This window comes from Cnephaeus nilssonii (genome assembly GCF_951640355.1).
Source record: "Cnephaeus nilssonii genome assembly, chromosome: 3".
Taxonomy (NCBI): Eukaryota; Metazoa; Chordata; class Mammalia; order Chiroptera; family Vespertilionidae; genus Cnephaeus; species Cnephaeus nilssonii.
Genome location: NC_137074.1, coordinates 84831142 through 84849639, shown reverse-complemented (window position 1 = coordinate 84849639; position 18498 = coordinate 84831142). Strand labels below are relative to the sequence as shown.

Genomic DNA, 18498 nt, shown 5'->3' with positions numbered 1-18498 from the left:
CTATATGAGGTATATGATTGCCTAACCACTAAGCTGTATCCCTGAAACTAATACACAATTAAATTGAAAGAAAAAAATATTGTGCAATATTTTCTTTTTTATATTTTAATACTGTTTTTCCTCTTTTCTTAGTGGACCTTAAACAGAATGTGAAATAAACAGAGTGGATTCAGCACCTGTCTTAAACTTAAAATTAACCTTTCACCTATTTATCTCATTTGTCTCTAAATTTTTATACCTCTTCTCCCACAACTCCACTTTTCATACCTATAACACTTCCTCTCAACTGACAAGCATGTCAGTGGGAATCAGTGTTGGTCAGGGGAGCTGTACAGTGCTTGTCAAATCACACCACGTGGAAACCCATGCCCAGAGTGGCCTTGCTTTTAGCATCTAGCCTTTGAAATTTTTGTTTCTAGATTTTTAAGCCATGATTTCCACCTTCACCGTTTACCTGTTGAGATAATATCATTTTATCATCTTACATTATTATGAAACAAATACATTCAATATAACTTGAAAGAATACCCTTGGAATCATTTCTATCAGTTCTGAACATGAAAATAAGAAAAGAATGAGTTTGAGATGTGTCTTTCTTGCCTTGTTTTCCTTTGGACAACACATTCCTTTGATAATAAAAGATCATTTAAAAGCAGACTGTATCTTGCTCAGCATTCAGCATCCTCCCTGATTTTATAGGTCTCTTTAAATCAAATTTTTAAAATGACAATGTAGTTCAAAGATTTCACCAAATTTAATCAGTTAATTGAATCCTACCACATGGAGAAGGTTATGGAGTTGCTAGAGTTATTATATTTTAGCAGAATTTTAAAATCTCCATAAACATATTAAATGTTTTATTCTAAATATTTTGCTTTATACATTAAAAGCTTTAATCAATCTGGAATTTATTTTTGTACTTTTATGGCTATTGTGTGGGAAAGATCTAATTTCGCATTTTTTCATAGAGTAAGACAATCTCTCATGATTTATTTTTAAAAATGTATCCCTTTTCTACTGATTCTGCTAAAAGTATGGTTTTATATTTAGAATTATTTATTTTCATGTCAGTTCTTGTTAATTATTCCTAACATATTGGCTTTATAAGGCAAATGTTAGACTCCAAGAATTTTAAATCTAAATGTTGACATCTAGATATTAAACCAATAGAGGAGCATCATCCAAATAAAAAAAAAAGACCATTGTTTTTTGGACTTAGTTATTTTTGTTGAAGAAATCACTGTACTCACTTTGAATCAAATGTAATCTTTTCTTCCAGATGTATTCAAGAGTTTGACAATGATTTTGTATTTTGAATAACTGAGTCCCATACCTATTTCACTTTCTGCTACATGATGGTTAAACCTTCTTAGGTGGCACTGTAAATTTCAGTACACACTTAAGTTATATTTTTTTATTATTGCAAGGATATATACGCCATGTTGAAGAAATGGAAGGAGCCCCTAGAGAGTTTCTGTCTGACATAACTGTGCTTCACTAGGTGAAAGTATCTCATAGTACTGGAAAAATCTGAGAAATGGGAAGAAGGAAGAGTGATGCAATATACAGAAATATTTTTTAAAGCAGAAAAAAATGAACTTTATAATTTGATACTTGCTTTTGCATTTGAAGCAAAAGATTTATTTTTACTCAGAAAAGCTGTCTATCACATATCTGAACATACCATCTTACTCAGATATTGTGTTTTATTTTCAATTTTAAATACAGTCCTAGATTCACCTTGTAGATTGGAAGTGTTACTTTTAGACAGTGCTCTCTGTGGTGCTAATTACAGAAAGGTATTGGTAAAAGCAGCTGCATTATATTATATGGGCTGAATGTGAAAAAACACACTATTTTGACGTATATATCCTTGCAATAAATAAAAATATAACTTAAGTTCTGTATAACCTTGTGATTAGAGAAACTTTTTACTATGTCTGACTGATTCATGCACATATTTAAAAGAAGTAGGAAGCTCAATTTCTAATCAAGAATTTACAAACTTCCATTAAGAAATTTCACTTAAAAATTAATGGGAAATAAATAAGAGATCTTACTTATTTTAAAATAAAATGATATGATATTTCTTAGAGTAGAAGTGAGAATGCCCTTGATAATTTGCTTCAGGCAATAGAATATATTTAATTCTTATATACACAAATATAACTTTGATTTCAACTTCTTATATTTTATTTCTTTTTAGTTTGAGATCCTAAAGACAAATGGAGCCAGAACAGCTGCTTCATCCTTGTTGTAGCAGATAATATTAAGTGTCTACTAGGAATTTGGCCCTCTATGATTACATTGGCAAATATATATTTCTCCAAGGAACCAGTCAATTGAGACCATATTTCAGAAACGTATGAATTTTAATAACCTCAGGTTTAAGCTGAATTAGCCAACTAGGTGAAGACAGCTCTAGCCATTAGCTACAATTTTCTAGAGTTCCCATCTGCCAGGTGGTTTAGACCAGATCTCAAATAAAGGAAGAAATACATATCAAAAAGTTCCATTTGAAATCTAACTGTCCCCCTGCTACATCTGTGAATATAAATGTATTATATTTTAAATTCATTGTGTTATAAATCAAAGCCCTAAGCTTTCACTTGCATGATTAACAAAAAAAAAGTCCAATCATTTCCTGGTATCTTCATCAATTATCTAGGTATCTGGAGAGGCATATATGTCCAAATATGTAGGGGTTGGTTGGTTACCATTTGATATTTTTGTGGTAATAAAAATATTTGTGATATTTTCCTTGATCTTAGTGTTATTTACTTAACAATTATTGATTATCTACTATATTCAAGATATAATTCTAGATACTTGGCATAATTAATATATAAGATGACAAAGGCCTCTGGCCTCCTGCAGGTAGTATTCTAATATTGCTGCCTTTACCATTTTTTCTGGGTCATTAATACTGTTGGTCTTCTGCCCTCACCGCTACCTCAGTCCTGGGCCCCGACCTCCAAGCTTCCCATCAGCTGCCTCTCGGTAGCTGCAGCCCTCTGCTAGGTGCCCTTTCTCTACTCAGGTCAAAAGAAAACTTCTTATGCTTCCTGGGCCAAGCTCTTTCAAAGAAAATTACTACAGCAGAGCTCTTGCACATGTTATGAGACAGTTTTTTTCTTTTATGCCAGTGCTCCGTAACCTTGGCTATGGATCAGAATCACTTAGTGAGATGTTTAAAGGATTCAGATCTTCTGTTTCACTTCATGTTGGCTTAATTAGAGCAATTAACAACAAAATCCCAACATCTATATTCTTAACAATCTCCCCAGGTGATTTTGATAGATGTGAAGCACAGCCTCATATTTCATGTAGTCCTATTAATCCCTTCAAATCTGAACCCTGTTGCTCAGTTTCACTCACTCTAGACCAGTGGTCGGCAAACTCATTAGTCAACAGAGCCAGATATCAACAGTACAACGATTGAAATTTCTTCTGAGAGCCAAATTTTTTAAACTTAAACTTCTTCTAATGCCACTTCTTCAAAATAGACTTGCCCAGGCCGTGGTATTTTGTGGAAGAGCCACACTCAAGAGGCCAAAGAGCCGCATGTGGCTCGCGAGCCGCAGTTTGCCAACCACGGCTCTAGACTATCCATGTGTTTGTTGTGGGCTTGCTTGTTTCATGATCCCAACTTTCTTTTCCATCCTTCTGACCCCGTACAAGAATTCTCAGTCCATCAAGTTAGTTTGAATATGCCCAAACTCTAATAGTAGATAAGCTCAAGTTCACTCTCACAGGGCTCTGTAAAACTCAAAGTTGTGGTTTAAATTTTTTATGTCCCTGGGCTAGAACCAGCATTCCACATAACTACGATTTTTACACTACTTACTAAAAAAAACAAAGGCAATGTGCATGAAGAACAGTGAGAGACTCCAGAGGGCATTGGTATCAAAACCCAGGAAACTAAATAAATGTCATCTTCAATTCAGCCAAATACAGTTACTCATAAAATTTCCGTGGGAAAGAACATTATTAAAGATAAAGATAAATATTAGAACATTAATCTAACAAAAATATCTTTAGATTTGTCTAAGCTCCGCATCTGGAAATATGAAGTTATCTTTGGTAGGACAATGGTGGTAAATAGCACATGCTGATGATGCATAGCCAGTTGGATGGATTCAAGTCCTGGCAAAGACGCATTCTATCAGGGTGGTCAGGATAGTGTTTCACTTCCAGGCACTAGTTTCCCCTCACTGGAGCAGAAACCCTAGCAATGTCTATTTTATAGGGTTTTCCTGAGCATTAGTTAAAAAAATGTACATTAAGCACTTACTATAGTATGTAGTACATTTTAAGGACTCAAGAAACTTATGACAGTTATTGATATTATAATCATTATTATGATTAAATGTATGAAGTCAGAAGTCATAGATGGGGCTTTTCTCTGGGTAACTTCTACAACAAAAGTATTATGGCATGTATCAATAAGTATTTCCTTTTCAATGGTCATTATGCATTAGTTATCATAAAACATTTTTTTAGGCCCTAACCGGTTTGGCTCAGTGGATAGAGCATCAGCCTGCGGACTGAAGGGTCCCAGGTTCGATTCCACTCAAGGGCATGTACCTTGGTTGTGGGACATATCCTCAGTGGAGGGTGTGCAGGAGGCAGCTGTTTGATGTTTCTAACTCTTTATCCCTCTCCCTTCCTCTATGTAAACAAATCAATAAATTTAAAAAAAAACACATTTTTTTTTAGATTTTTAAAATTGATTTCTAGAGAGAGTGGAAGGGAGAGGAAGAGAGAGAAACATCACCAGGAGAGAGAAACATCTATTGGCTGCCTACTGCATGTCCCCCACCAAGGACCCAGCCTGCATCCCAGGCATATGCCCAGACAGGTGATCAAACCAGCAACCCTTCAGTGCACTGGACAATGCCCAACCAACTGAACCCCACTGGCTAGGACCATAATTTTTTTTTTTACTCTTTTTTTGGGGGGATGAGGGGGAGAGGGAGAGAAAGATTCTCACAATCTCTCAAGTCATCATGAACAAGCCTGTTCCAATCTAAAGTAAAAATATATATCACTTTATTTGGGTAAAAATAGCAGCTGTGTTTATATTCACAAAATATGTGTGATACGACTACAGTTCACAAACTATTTCTGGTTCAGTTAGGAGAGCTCAAAAGTTTACTGAATTTTTCAGGGGTTTACATTCTAAAAAAATTATTTTAGGCAGATAGTTTTTTTTACAACTTCTGTTCTCAAAGAGCACTTTCTAAGTAAATCTTTTAAATCAATGTAAGGGATAATTTTAAATACAAATTTTAAATAATGTACATTTCTGCTATGAAAGAACATAATTATGATACAAAATCGTTGTGAATTCTGTTGTTGTGATTTTTTTATTTTATTTTATTTTTCCATCACCTTTTATCCCCTCTATACCTTCTTCCACTTCCCTATTCCCCTCCCCACTCAAACACCACACTATTGAACAGAATAACACCAACATAATGATCTGACTTCATTTATGAGCATTATAAGGGAATTAACTTATCTGACTGCTACCTATATCTAATCCTAAAACAGTTTTGCACTTCCTCTCCTCAAGTGCCCTTGTGAGAGTGACATCATTTTTAAACCTTGTGTGGCAATCCCTGATGCACCGCCTGCTGCCGAGGCAAGACAGGGCACCTGGAAGTCCAACTACTTCCTTAAGATAATCCAACTTCTTCCTTAAGATTATCCAAAATGCTTCATTGTGCAGGCAACACTGTGGGCTCCAAGCAAATGCAGCAGATCTGCATGTCCCTCTGCAGGAAGGCTGTGGTGCTGGTGAGCAAGAACACCATGATACACGGGCCATCCCAGGACATCTGGAAAACAGCCCAGCTCTGGAAAAATCATTGTCTCATATCGGGGGAATTTGGGCCTTATGTTCACCAAGGAGGACCTCGCTAACATCAGGTCTCTACTGCTGGCCAATAAGGTGGCTTGGACCATTGCCATGTGTGAAGTTACTGTGCCAGCCTAGAACACTGGCATCACCACTAAAATCTCCAGGTGTACCATTGAAATCCTGAGTAATGTGCAGCTGATTAAGACTGGGGACAGAGTGGGAGCCAGCAAAACCACACTGCTGAACCTGCTCAACATCTCCCTCTTCTCCTTTGGGCTGATCATCCAGCAGGTGTTTGGCAAGGGCAGCATCTACAACCCGGAAGTGCTTGACTTCCCAGAGAAAACGGCATTCCCACTTCCTGGAGGATATCTGAAATGTTGCCAGCATATGTCTGCATACTGGTTACCGAGCGGTTGCATCAGCTCCCCATCCTATCACCAGTGGGTGTAAGTGGGCCCCAGCTTTGTTTATGGAGACTGTTGACAACTTCCCACTTGCTGAAAAGGTCAAGGCCTTCTTGGCTGATCCACCAGCCCCTGTGGCCCCTGCATCCTCTGCTGCTCCTGCTGCGGCTGCTGCAGACCCAACCAAGGCTGAAGCAAAGGAACAGTCAGGAAGTAGGACCAGAATATGGTATTTGGTCTCTTCGGTTAATAACCAAAGAGCAACCTGCTTAGCCAGCTTTATTTGTGAAACAAGGAAATAAAGGCTTGCTTCTCTTAAAAAAAAAAAAAAGTTTTGCAAGTTGTCACTGGTTCATTGCTCAATATCTAATTAAAAGTGGTCTTTATAGAGCACCAGCATGGAGCTCAGGGAATATGCAATATAAGTTAATGGAATCTAACATACTTACTTACTTCTTTTCACCTTCTTTTTTTTCCATAAAAGGAGAAGTTAGTGATAAAATTCTGAGCATATTTGCTATACTAGTAGTGTTATTTGTTTCTTTCAGAAAGTCTCAAATATTATAAAATTGAATATTTAGTTACTTTTAAATAAAATTTTGTTTCATACTGTAATGAATAACACTGGTTTTCAAAAGAAAATCTACTTACAATGTATATATTTACCTTTTGTAAATTATTATAATTTAAAAGTCTTATACTCCATCCTAGTGACAGCTTCAGAATTTCCAAAATACAGGGAAATTCTAGGACATGGTTATCTGTTTGAAAGGACATCTCTTGACAGGGTGGTAAAATAGCAACAGCATCACTGTGACATACAGCTTTTCTATCTGCAATGGCTTGGGCCAACAAATAGTTGTGTGGCTATGTAGGAGAAGGTGGCAGGAAGGAAGTACCTCCCTTTGTGCCACCATGGCTCCCTTTTCTGATCAACTTTTACAAAAATAAAATTGGTCACAGTAACTTTAACTATAAAAGGGAGGAAAAATTAAGAAATTATAGTCTCACATTTCAAGTTATAAGCTCTGTACCTCAGTTACCAAAATCTAAGATATCAAATGCAGAAATAAAACCTAACACATCGTATACTTACTTCTAACAATCTGAGATTATCTTATATTATACTTGTGATTCTGTACTAGACCTTTTGTACATCTTGTGGATAGCTATAACTTCCAAATATATTTCATTATGAGAAATAATAATTCTACGGTGTGACATAAAGAAGAGAACATGAAACAAAGCCTTTTTAGTTAATGAATCCATGCAGATTCAGCCTCAGGGCAATGGTGATAATGAAAAGGATCATATATTATGAAAATTAACTATTCTATTGAATGACAAGGTTCATTTTTCCCTTCTGATACATAGAAACTACTAAAGAAAAACAAACAAACAAACAAAAAAGCACCTGACTTTAATTATCTTGTTTTATCTACAGTTTGAAGAGTTAATTTTTACCTGAGTAAAAAATCCTATATTAACAAAGAATTTCATTCTGGCACTACAACTCTTTCCCCAGATTTTTTTTTCTGAAAGCTATTGAAGGAGACATTAGTTCCATTTCTCTAACATCTTAGCTGAGGACTTTAGGGATATAAACAATTATCCTCATCCGGCATAAAGCTGAATTTCCTGTCTTGGAAAGCAAATGTATACACAGTTTGATTTTATTTAAACCATTCTGTACCATGAATTTCTAGTTTACTTGGACATATTTGCCACTTTCCTTTATTTCCTAGTGTGAAAACCTAATTGGCTATCTGTCTTATAGTTTTCCCAACAAAAATAAAAGATTACATTACTAAGTAAGCATTTAATAAGATAGAAGATCAGGATGAATGTATAAGATTCTTCTTTTGCCCCATAAATCCCCAAAGACAATATAAATAAATTTGAGAGAAAAAAATTATTATTAATAAGGAAAACTGGCCTTACAATCTCAGCCTAATGGGACATGCAGAAGAAATATGAATCATATTGCACCAGAGTTAAGTTGATAAAATGTTAGGTTGACAGATGTTTATGGAAAATGTATGTGCTTCCTCATAGGAAACTGCACATACAAGCTTTCATAACTTCCATAATATACTTGAATGATGTTTCCTTTGCTTGCTATGTAACTATAACAAGTGGGCAAATACATAATGGTGAAGTCTAAATTTTTGCTGGTTAGTTTCATTCAAAATATTGAGATGCTATTTTGTGAGTGACTCTGGTGAGTGACTACAGTAAATCCAACTAGACTAACATTAGTGCTAAGCTTTATTTCTATTGCTGTCATGTTTAGGTGTACACTGGTTTTGTTTACCATGCTAACTCATATAAAATGCGCATTGTCAACTGCCTCCTCCTTCTACTTAACTATTTTTAACCTATGGTCCACTTTGTACTTTTGACATAATAAAGATGAAGAGATTGGTTCTGGTACAAATCAGGTTCTCATTAGAGTAAATTGAGTTCTTTAATCAACAACATATTTTTAAAAGAAATTAAAACCAATGTTTAGAGATTTCCTGGTTTTCTAATGGTTTGCTTTTCTCTTTTTAAAGTAGCCTAAAGCCAAAGTGAAGTTGGAGTTGGGAGGAGGCATGGAGAAGGGAAGATATGCAATCCAGAAGTTTGTTGACAAAACCTTTTTGATGTCTTCCAGTTTATAATGGAAAGTGAACTTCCCAGAATAGTATGAAAAGCAAGTGAATCTCATTATTCTTAGTAAAAAATTTAAATGCAAAACAGTTCTCAAAATGTTCATGTTTAAATTTTGTGCCTTTGTGACAGATTCTTACTTCATAAGCAGTTTATTTGAAAAACAAATATCTACATGCCTAATTATAAAAGTACTAAATGGAGGTGGTAAAACTAATTTTCACAGTAAGAAATTTGCTATTTTTTGTATATTTCCTTACTTGAAATAAATTGAGATATTCAGCCATAATTATTACTACACTTAAAATAGGTAATGTTTCTAAATCTTTTCTTTTTCAATAACTTGTTTTCTATAACTATATGATCCACAAAAGAACTCTAAAACTTTTAGAGTAGCCTGGTTTTGTTTTGTCCAAAAATCATATTGGAAAGATCATATTGGTGATAATTTGACTCATTTCAGTTGATTTTTATTTTTTAATATGTTCTGTCATCTTATGGTCAAATATCCATCTTTTTCATTGCAATACTGTCATTTTTAATTATTTTGGTGACAACAAGTCTTTTAAAATATTTTTCTTATATAACGTATTAACAGGACATCATTAAAATTTAAAACATTTCCTCTGCAAACGACAATGTCAAGAGAATAAGGAGACAAGCCACAGAGTAGGAGGAAAATATTTCCAAAACATACATCTTCTAAAGGACTGTTATCCAGAATATATAAAGAATTTGTAAAACTTAACTATAAGAAAACAAGCAACCTGATTTTAAAAATGGGCCAAAGACCTGAACAGACAAGCCACTAAAGAAGATATACAGATGGCAAATAGTGCTTCACATATGCCATCAGGGAAATGCAAACTAAAGCAATAATGTTATGCTACTACACATCTACTAGAATGGTCATTCCAGAACACTGAAAACACCAAATTCTGGGGAGGATGCAGAACAACAGGAACTCTCATTCATTGCTCATGGAAAAGCAAAATGGTTCAACCATTTTGGAAGACAGTTTGGTGGTTTCATATAAAACTAAACATACTCTCTCCATATGATCCAACATTGTACTCCTTGCTATTTATCCAAAAGAATTTAAACATATGTTTACATATTGTTCATGTCTGGAGAAATGGGTTATATTGGAACTCTCCATACTTTCCACTCACTTTGGCTTTGAACTCAAAACTGCTCTAAAATATAAAGCTTATCAATTGCATTACCTGAAATATATTTTCCTTTGAATTTTCAGGTGTTGTACCTTTTCCATTACGTTCCAATATTTTAAAGCAGTTTTTCCCTTCCTTCACTTTTTCAACATTGTATGGGGAAAGATTTATTCAAGTCTTCTCTTCGCAAAGAAGCAGAAGAGTAGGAAAGTTCTATAGTTCCTTTCAGTTTGTCTGGATGTGTATAGATTTTCCTTTCAGATCGTATCCTTATATCAAGTTACTGTCCTGCATTGGACTAGCTTCATCTGTGACAGCCATTTGCATTCTTTTAGGGCTTGTCTGCTCAAGATTCTTCTGTTCTCTCTTTGGCCATGTTAGAAAGCCACCTAAACACTATGGTTAGTATTTTGTCTTTTTCTTTCTTTTTCCCCCAAGAACATTTCAGACAACCTCCTCTTAATGAAAATATCCATTACTTCTAGAAATCTACCTCAATGACATATGAATTCACTTTCCAGGGTATATCACCTTCATCTATTCCTTTATTCTCCCCACTTTGGTTCTTAAATTTTGTATTAGTTGAGTAAACTTTAAAAGATAGCCACTGATAGATTGAGATGCAAAACCCTGGTAGTTGCTGGTAATAACCACCAAGTTTTCTTTCTGTTCAACTAGGTTCCTTCAGTCTGGATTTACATACAGAGTTTGAATGTAAGTTAAATCAATTCCTCTTTCTTTGTAGTGTCTTTATCTGGTTTTGGGATTAAGGTAACACTGGCTTCATAGAAAGAGCTTGGAAGTGTGCCTTCCTCTTAAATTTTTTAGAATAGTTTGAGGAGGATAGGCTTTAGTTCTTCTTCTTCTTTTTTTTTTCCAAAAGAATGGAAGTGGGTAGCCGAGGCCAGGGTTCTTTTTTTTTATTTTTATATATATTTTATTGATTTTTTACAGAGAGGAAGGGAGAGGGAGAGAGAGTTAGAAACATCGGTGAGAGAAAAACATCCATCAGCTGCCTCCTGCACACTCCCCACTGGGGATGTGCCCGCAACCAAGGTACGTGCCCTTGACCGGAATCGAACCCGGGACCCTCCAGTCTGCAGACCGACGCTCTATCCACCGAGCCAAACCAGTTAGGGCTCTTCTTTTAATGTTTGGTAAAACTCCCCTGTGAAACCATCCAGAACAGGGCTTTTGTTTGCTGGAAGTTTTTTTTTTTATCACTGCTTCAATTTCATCGGTAGTTATCAGCCTATTCAGGTTTTTTTTTATTCTTCCTAATTGAGTTTTGGAAGATTGTATTTTTATAGGAATATGTCCATTTCATCTAGGTTATTCAACTTGTTGGAGTAGAGTTGTTCATAATATTTTTTTTTTACAATTGTTTAAAATACCAACAGCATATTTCACAGACCTAGAACAAACTCTCCAAAAATTCATATGGGATAAAACAAGACCCGGAATAAATGCAACAATCCTGAGAAAGAACAAAGGTGGAGGGATCACAATACCAGATATCAAGCTATATTACAAAGCCACTGTTCTCAAAACTGCCTGGCACTGGCACAAGAACGGACACATAGATCAATGGAACAGAAACAGAACAGAGAACCCAGAAATCAACCCAAGCCATTATGCTCAATTAACATTTGACAAAGGAGGCAAGAACATACAATGGAGTCAAGACAGTCTCTTCAATAAATGATATTGGGCAAATTGGACAGATAAAAAAAATGAAATTAGACCACCAACTTACACCATACAGCAAAAATAAACTCAAAATGAATAAATGTCGGAAGCGGCTCTAGGATCAAGCCTCGGGCTGACCTGTGGCAGGGCCACAAACAAGTCCCAGCCTGGAGGGCAGAGCTGTCCTAGCATAATTAAGCCTGACCTGTAGCCCTCCCTAATTCCTTCCTAAGTGGCTAATGGGCTTCGAGAGGTGCAGCAAGTAAACAAAGCTTGATCAGGTGCATGTAATTGAGTAGACAAGAACTTTGTAATCATGCCCTTACTTTGCCTCCTGGAATCTGGCTATGAAATAAAGACTCGGCTAACAGGCTGTGGCACTGTCTTTCCATCAGAGATGGCAGCATCCCACCTAGCACCCAGCTTTATTCTCTTATCTGTCTTTTCTTAATTCTTCACTGCCCCCTCTCAGGCTCACCGAACCTGGCCTTGCCGGCTCGGCACAAATAAAGGAATTAAACATAAGATGGGAAACCATAAAAATCTTAGAAGAATCCATAGGCAGCAAAATATCAGATATATGTTTTAGCAATATCTTTATTGTTACAGATCCTAGGACAATGGAAACTAAGAAGAAAATAAACAAATGGGACTACATCAAAATAAAAAGCTTCTGCACAGCAAAACAACAAGAGAGCCCACTGAATGGGCAAACATATTTGCCAATGTTATAGCCAATAGGGTTTAATCTCCAAAATTTATAGGGAACTCATACAACTTAACAAAAGGAAGGTAAACAATCCAATAAAAAATGGACAAAGGACCTAAATAGACACTTTTCAAAAGTGGACATATAGAAGGCCAAGAGACATAAAAAAACATGCTCAAAGTCACTAATAATCCAAGAGATGCAAATCAAACTGAAAATGCGGTACCATCTCACACCTGTCAGAATGGCTATCATCAACAAATAAACAAACGACAAGTAAGGATGTAGAGATAAAGCAACCCTCATGCACTGTTGGTGGGAATGCAGACTGGTACAGCCACCGTGGAAAACAGTATGGAGTTTCCTCAAAAAATTAAAAATGGAACTCCCATTTGACCCAGTAATACCACTTCTAAGAATATATCTCAAGAAATCAGAAACACCATCAGAAAGATATATGCATCCCTATGTTCAGAGCAGCATTATTTATAGTAGCTAAGACTTAGAAACAGCCTAAGTGCCCATCAGCAGATGAGTGGATTAGAAAACAGTGGTACATCTACACAATGGAATACTATACTGCCATAAAAAAGAAGGAACTCTTACCATTTGCAACAGCATGGATGGACCTGGAGAACATTATGCTAAGGGAAATAAGCCAGTGGGAGAAAGATATATACTACATTATATCACTCATTTGTGGAATATAATGAACAACATAAACTGATGAACAAAAATAGATCCAGAGACACAAAAGCATTGAACAGACTATCCAACCTTGGAGGGGGGAGGGGGATGGGTAAGAGAACAATCAAAGGACTATATGCATGCTTATAAGCATAACCCATGGACACAGACAGTAGGGGATGAGGGAATGTTCTGGGGGTGGGAACAGCTGGGGAGAGGTCAATGGGGGAAAAGGGAGACATATGTAATACTTTCAACATTAAAGAATACTATATAATAAAATTCTAATATGCAAATTGTCCCCTCAACTGGGAGTTCAATCAGTTTGATCAGGGGAGTGCCGGTCCACCAATCTCCCATAGCCCCTCCCTTCAGCCTGCCCTGCCCCCAATCAGCACCCTCAACTCTGATTGGGGGGCAGGGCCAGCCAGCCAACCTCCCACACCCCCTCCCCCCAGCCATCCCAGCTAGATTGGCCCCAATCGGGGCGGCATGGCCTGACCCCATGTGTCCATAAATTTGTGCATGGGGCCTCTAGTTTAAATTATAAATACATAAGTAAATAAATACATACATACATAAATAAATTCTTCATTGTTTGTGTGGGCATTTTCCCTCATTCTGGTTCACAAGTGTGTATATGCTATCTGAACCCAGTTTATCTGCTACTCTAAATCTATTCAAGTATGTCTCTCCAGGGTATTGGCCACTTGCCTTGCTCCTTGGCCAAAGTGGTTCTAGCAGAGGGTCTAGGATATTCCCAGAATAGTAAAGCTCTGGGAGCCAATACTGATATCAACAGTATAGACTGAAGGACACTTTGTTTGGTGCCAAATGACAAGAAGATATCCCTGTGCCTGCACAATGGTTGGATTATGCCCAAGAAAGCTTGGATTTATTTGATGACTTCCTAGAAAATCAGCCAGATTAAACAAAACTGGCATATGGGCCACTAATGTCCTCCGGGAGAAATTTTGACCAAAGACATAAAGAAGGCATGAAAGATTCAGCAAAAAATTGATCTCTATCCTCCTCTGGCTGTCTGTTTCCAGATTCCTGGATTTCCATGTGCTTCTCTGAATAGACTTCATGTAACTGAGCAACAAAATGTTTTTTAAGTCAAAGCTGTGGCCAGCTCTGGCATGTACCATCTTGTGTTTGCTGTCCATCTTCCTTGCTTCACTTTCCTTTATCCTTAAGTTGTTTCCCTGGAATTGTATACCCCAATGGAATATCTGTTAAGTTTTTGCCTAAAGATCTGTTTTCTAAGGAATCAAGATTAAGATTGTATATGTGTGTTGCTGTGACCTTCTTGGTGGGGTTCAGAATCTGAAGGAGGGGCCAATGCACAAATGAAAATTCTATACAAGAAATATGAATTTAGAAGGCATTGGGGGTCAGGTGGAGCCTCTTTCTTGAAGAGACACACCAACTTTTGTCCTGGTCTGCTTTTTATTTTCTTGAATACACATTTGCCCTTTAGCAAGGCATATAGGCAGATCAAAGGTAAAGTTTGGTAAACAGTATAAGGATTATCAGATTAGGAAATTGCCTTGAGCCATTGAGCCCACAGCAGGGCAGTATTATGCTGATTTTAAGCCCTGCTCAATATCAAAGTCCATTGGCCTTCCAATGTTTCTTTTTGTATTATTATGCTAACTGCTGTTTGCTTTAGCCTCTGGCAGTATGTGATCCAAAAATGTGTTTCTCACTCTTTTTTAGCATTCAGTCAGTATAATTCCTTGAGTTATATCAAATATGTTCTTTTAACATTAGTATATAGTGCTACTACAAATCTCATTTCCTATAATTTACATGAGTGTTTCAATGGAATATTTCAAAAGGATAACTATGGGACTTCTAATTCACCATTATTTTGTCCTGGGGTATAAACATTTTATTTTTATAACTGATGCATTAAATACATAGATATTTCTATGATTGAGCAGTTTGGTTAGGAAAGCTAGAAAGAAAAATAAAAGTGAGAATAAGTACAATAGAAAATGTGGAAATTTTTTTTTGGTCTTTTTCTTTTTCTTTTATAGATTATTGACCATGATGTGACCATTGAAACAGAAATCCTTAAGTGAACGTGTTTCTGTTGTTATTTGTAGAACAGTTTCTTATGTTTGAAATTATTTACATTCTAGTTTGAAACAGAAAATAAAGCAGAAAAATGTCAGACATCTGTTGTCCAATAATCACTTAAAATTGGTAACTGAATGTAAATTTTAAATGTAGATTGAAATTCCTCCCTAGTAAATTAATTGAAATGCTGATGTCAGGTAGCTTGTTGCACTGAATTCTGATGGCAGAGAATGATAATGCTCACTTAAAAACACCTAACACCTTTTCTTCTTGGGCACCATGATAATCCACATTTTGTGCCAATTCATTTAGGTAAGCTTACATGTTTCAGTTTGGGATAATAGAATTTGTTTAGAGGTGATAATTATGTCATTTCTGGCCTAAAATTTTCCCTTTGTACCTCCATGCCTTTCCTCTTCTCTTGCCAGCCATCAAGATTCAGATGACCCTGTGGAGGGCCCCCATGCTTTAGGTCATGGTGAACTACTAGATAGAAAGCACTGAGTTTGGAAGGGCAGTGTGGAGCCCAATCCCCAGTCATGCTACCCATCAGCCATATTGGAATGTGTGGTTAATGAGAAATGTCCTTTTGTTTTAAGACATTAGAATTTTGAGGTTAACTATCATGGTCAGGCAACCTAACATTTTTATTCAGTAATCAATAGTTATATTATAGCACAAAGTATATTTCAAAAATTGAATAAAAGTAAATTTGTTATTAATATCACAATAATCACTAGTAATATAATTTCATAAATTATACAAAATACTAAAGTTAGAAATATTATTTATGAACCTGTCTTGCATATTTAGTAAACCTAATTAAAATGCAATTTTTATTTTCCATGTATAATAAACTTTGGGAAAGCTTGTTGTTAATATAAATTGAAAATATTATTGCTCACAGAAGACACATATCAGAAAGTATAAAGTTGTTGTTAAGAAAGTTCATAATAATCTTTGAAATCTATTATCCTATATAATAAAGAGGTAATATGCAAATTAACCTTCACTCCATAATGCCCTCACAAGATGGTGGCATTAATTTTCATATTACCTCTTTATTATATAGGAAGGATATTATGCAGCAGGCCTGACTGCTGCTGTCCAGTGGAAATGCAGCAAGTACAATAAAAGTTGGCTCCAAATCAGCCTGTTTCTTGGTGAGTCAGGGCAGGAGGGGGTCTTGAGAGTTCTTCTGCTGGCTGCTCAGGAAACAGCACTGATGCTGCTGCAGGAGCCAGAGGGGAGGAGGTGGTAACTGCCATTTCGGAGCCAGAGTGGAGGAGGCCAGGGAGCAGAAGCAGAGGAGGTGGGGCCACCGCGGGAACCAGAGAGGAGGTGGGAGGGGGAGGGAGCTGAGGAAGCAGGGCCGCTGCAGGAGCTGGGGCGGAAGAGGTGGGGCTGCCTCTGCTCCCACAGCGGTGGCAGGTGGGCCGCAGTTCATGAGCCTCTGGGAGTGGCAGCGCCAGGCCATCCAGTGCTGCATCCAGTCCCTGAGGCATGCCCACCAGAACCGCAATGTCAACTGCCCGCAGCTGTCCTGCCAGAAGATGAGGTGGGTTGTGCAGCACACCAAGGGCTGCCAGCGCAAGACCAATGGAGGTTGCGGAGTGTGCAAGCAGTTCATGGCCCTTTGCTGTTACCATGCCAAACACTGCCAAGAAAACACATGCCCCATTCCCTACTGCCTCAACATCAAGCAGAAGCTCCGCCAGCAGGAGATACACCACCTCCAGCTGCACGCGTAGCTCATGAGCCAGCAGATGCCACCATCAACACCCGCACAATACCTCAGCTGAGTCTGCCTTCCCCTCCTTCAGCACCACCCCGCCCCCCCACACTGCATCCCAGCACACCCTGGACACCACAGCCCCCGACGCTGCCCCAGCCCTCACCTGTGAGCATGTCACTAGCTGGCTTCTCCAGTGTAGCCAGAACTCAGCCCCCCACCACAGTTTGCCCTGGGAAGCCCACTAACCAGGTGCCAGCCCCACCACCCCCCGCCCAGGCCCACCTGCTGTAGTGGAGGCTCCCAGCAGATTGCACGTGAGGCAGCAGCAGCAGCACCTGTACTGGGTGAGCACCAACCACAGTATGCCCCTGAGGCACAGTGACCCCCGAGAGCCAGATGGCCCCCATGGGCCTGAATGTGACCCAACCAGGTCAGTGGGCCTGTTATTCTGCCCCCAGACCCCCAGCAGTGGCAGCTGGCACCATCCCCCAGCAACAGCCAATGTGAGGCATGCCCAGACCCGTGATGTATATGCAGACCCACGGTGCAGCCACCTCAGAGCATCTCTCTGCAGGAACTGCTGTGGACCCTGAAGTTTCCCAGCCCCCCACAGCAGCACAGGCTCAACATCCTCAAGTCAAACCCTCAGCTGATGGCAGCTCTCATCAAATAGCACACGACCAAGTAAGTGGCCAGCCAGCCCGGCCTTCAGCTCTAGCCGAGCCTGCTGAATCTGAATACCCTGCAAGCCAGTGGGCCACAACTTGCTGTCCTTCTGCAACATCAAGCAATGGGAGGCCTAAACCCCCAGGGCCAGGCCTTGAACATCATGAACCCGGGGCACAACCCCAGCATGGCGAGTATGAACCATAGTACAGAGAGATGCCGTGGAACAACAGCAGCAGCAGCAACAGCATTGCGAGAGGCATGTCTGACTACAGTCAGACATCCCCCGAGGGGTCCCAGATTGGAGAGGGTGCAGGCTGGGCTGAGGGACACCCACTAATTTTGTGCACTGGGCCTCTAGTTATTATATAAGCATGAAAGTCTTCCTTTTTAGAATTTGGGTGAATGACACAATCCAGTTATGGAATGAATAAATAAAAATAATTTTCAATATTAAAATATGATGTTACATGTATCCCAGAAAATAGCAGGCACTCCATATTCACTATGTTCACTGAAAACAACCTCCACCCAACCCAAAGCAATTGTTTCTCACCTCCCTTAAAACATTGTGCAGAAAGATACAATATAAAATGAACAAAGAGCACCCCTGAGGAAGAAAGTTTCATACCCTAGGATCATCAAAGAACAAAGAATAAATAGAGTAAGGAACTTATAACTCTGGAATAACTTTAATTATAATCCTCTGAAAGATGTTGACAGAATGATATATTCCTAAAAATAGTGACAGAAATTAAAATTTTAAAGATTTAAATCAAAATCTCAGCAAACAAAAATAAAATTATGTTCAGAGAGAAAGAGCTAAG

General features: G+C 38.0%; 1 pseudogene across 1 annotated transcript; it reads left to right on the top strand.

The window, feature by feature from the left end:
• The first annotated feature begins 5757 nt into the window (after nucleotides 1-5757).
• Nucleotides 5758-6575, top strand: LOC307096754 (large ribosomal subunit protein uL10-like; annotated as a pseudogene). Its single transcript has one exon. The product of its transcript is annotated as a large ribosomal subunit protein uL10-like (transcript).
• The last annotated feature ends 11923 nt before the right edge of the window (nucleotides 6576-18498 follow it).